Source organism: Triticum dicoccoides, chromosome 6A (genome assembly GCF_002162155.2).
Source record: "Triticum dicoccoides isolate Atlit2015 ecotype Zavitan chromosome 6A, WEW_v2.0, whole genome shotgun sequence".
Lineage (NCBI taxonomy): Eukaryota > Viridiplantae > Streptophyta > Magnoliopsida > Poales > Poaceae > Triticum > Triticum dicoccoides.
Genome location: NC_041390.1, coordinates 169841029 through 169844048, shown reverse-complemented (window position 1 = coordinate 169844048; position 3020 = coordinate 169841029).

The window sequence follows — 3020 nt, the reverse complement described above, 5'->3', positions numbered from 1 at the left end:
TAGAACTAGTTTATTTAGTTGAATTAATAGAACTAGTAAGTGTTTAATGTTTCACCTATATATGAACATATGTTAGATATTAATGTCAAATGTTAGATGAATTAGATATAAATTATATGTTAGATATATATTTACTTTAGTTATATGATATTTGATTCTCTAATTAATATTTTATTATGTAGAACTAGCTACCTTATTTTTAGTAAGAAAATTAATAGAACTAGTTTAGTTGAATTAATTAGTTGAACTAGTTAGTTGAATTAGTTGAGCTACTTTATTTAGGTATATTTTTCGTAAGTGCTTAGTTGAATTAGTTCAATTAATTAGTTGAACTAGTTGAATTAACAGAATTATTTGAATTAATAGAACTAATAAGTGTTTAATGTTTCACCTATGAACATAGGAATGTCGCCTGACGACGAACACGATTTCATTATGTGCGAATACTGCGAAGACCAGCGCGGCCTGTGCGGCAGAAATTTTCTAGTTGATAATAGTCGCTTCAGCATCAAGCTGGATGAGAACTTCGAAGTGGATACAGTAAGTCACAACGACAAGTCTTTTTTCGTAATTAAGCATGACTTAAGCTTCATTTGCTTCAACTTTTAATTTTAATTTTTCACTATTCTACTAGCGTATCCCCTGCCGTGCAAGAATTTTTGTCTTGGATAAGATAGGTTTCAGTCCTAACGAAACTATGGAGGTAAAAAGAGTTTACTTGAAGACGGAGCATGGTTATACCTTCAACGTCAAATTATACAATGCAGACACATATACCTATTTTGAATGCAAAACTTGGCAAGCACTATGCAAGGCTTATGCATTTGAGCCTGATATGGTTGTCACCTTTGATATTCGTCCGGAAGATGATATTGAAGGTAATAGAGACATCTGGGTCGATGTGCAGACGCCTCCAGTTCTACCATTATGTGAGTTTCTCAACCATATTTATGTCTTCGATATGAGATTATTTGAACCAGTTGAATAATTAATAGATCTCAATTTATATTGACATCTAATTTCCAATCAAGCAAACATGTCCGGCGCTTGCTAGACAGGACCGTCCACTGTCCCGGGGCTGAACTAAACTGCGAGGAGACAAGTCATTATGTTTCATGGCTTGAGGATCTTGATGCTGTCAAGGCAATTTTTTTTCCTGCACTTAGAAATGTTAGTACTCAAAACGTGCGACCAATAGTGTTCATACTGAACTACGATCACATATATTTAGGAAAGATGGTAAGATTTCTACTATTTCTCCTCAGTGCATCTTTTGCATACATTATTTTTTAAGCTAAACTTCATTGCTAAGTATGTTACTATACGATGTTCTTCAACAGGAACTCCCAATGAATGTTGTGCCTGATTAGATCGAGACTAAAGGTACCATGAATATTGTTAGCTTACGGCCAAGATGTCCTACAATGCACTTTAGTGCATTCAGGATTTCTAATAGCGAGGAATGCTTAATAGTAAAAGACTGGAGCAAAATTGTGAACAATCGCAGAGAAGTACTAGGGGGCAGCAATCAGAAGCGCAACCCACGATTAGGAGACAGGTTCATCTGCATGCTCCAATATGATGAATCAGGAAAGCTATACATGTTCTATGCTATTTTACCCGAGAGAGAGCAGTAGGAGTGATTAATTAGCTAGTTCATGCTCTTAGTACTTGTCCTCTCATGTCCGTGTTCTTCGTCCTGAACTTAATCTCAAAGAGTGATTTGCTTTTGTGGTGTTATGAACGCTTATAATATTATTACCATGTTGAACTCGATGATATCTTTGCTTCTGGTACAAGTGAATGTTTCTTCTTTAAGCTAGTGTTGGTGGTGATTAGATAGCGGTAATGACTATATGATGATTAAGTAGTGGTAATGAGACGACTATTATATGATGATTTTTAGCTAGCTATGAAAACTGTTGTTGGTGATGATATATATGATGCAAGAGTTTTTATATTAATATGATGATGATGATGATGAGTTATTATATCATTTATGAAAGAAACCGCAGATTAGTTTCAACTGGATGGATTCTAGCTAAGTGATCAAGTATATGCCATATCCATATTACCTCGATCACTTAATTAGGTGATCAAGTATATATAATATGGATATGACATATACTTGATGACTTAGCTAGGATCCACATGCATCCAGTCAAACTAATCTGCGGTACATTCACCTAATGATTTAACAACTCATTATAATGTAAAACAATCACTAAATTAATTTGAAAACACAAAATTAAACTAAAAATAAAAAATAAAACCAAAACACACCCAAACATTTAGTATTGGTTGGTGTTACCAACCGGTACTAATGTCCTATGCACCCACGGAGCTGGCTCGTGCCACGTGGTTGCCCTTTAGCACCGGTTCATGCTGAACCAATACTAAGGGGGGGGGGGGCTTTAGTGCCCACACTTTAGTGCCGGTTACCGAGCCGGCACTAAAGGGCCTTATGAACCGGTGCTATTGCCCGGTTCTGCACTAGTGCTATGACAACGGTCATTTTTTAGTTTAAAGTTAAACTTGAATATAACTCAACTTGAACATATCGTTGACTAAGTCATGGTGCCGCTGAATCGAGTTTCTTTCCAGTGCAACCACATTTGCCTTTGTGGGAAGGCCTTGATTCGGTCCATTGACACGACCTCTGGTCGGTACCTCCATCTAGGGAAGGTTATGTCGTGCTTTCCCTGGCCCGGTCAGCAGACATAATCTTGTGTGCTCGTTGATGAGATTATGGTACCGAGTCCCCGAGTGGGAGTGTCCCTGAGTGGGAGTGTTTTGACCATGGCGATGGTCGGGGTGTCTTTGGTAGACACGGGGCCACCCAAGACCAGCCCGTTGGGGGATTTGGGTCGGAGTGGCCGGGAGAGTGATGTGGCAATGGAGGGGTTTTGTCGAAATGTCGTTGGTCCACCCGAATGGGAGTGCGAGGCCATGGGTTCCATGGTGTGGGTACAATGTGCTACCTCTGCAGAGTGTGTAATCTATCGATAGCCGAGTCCACG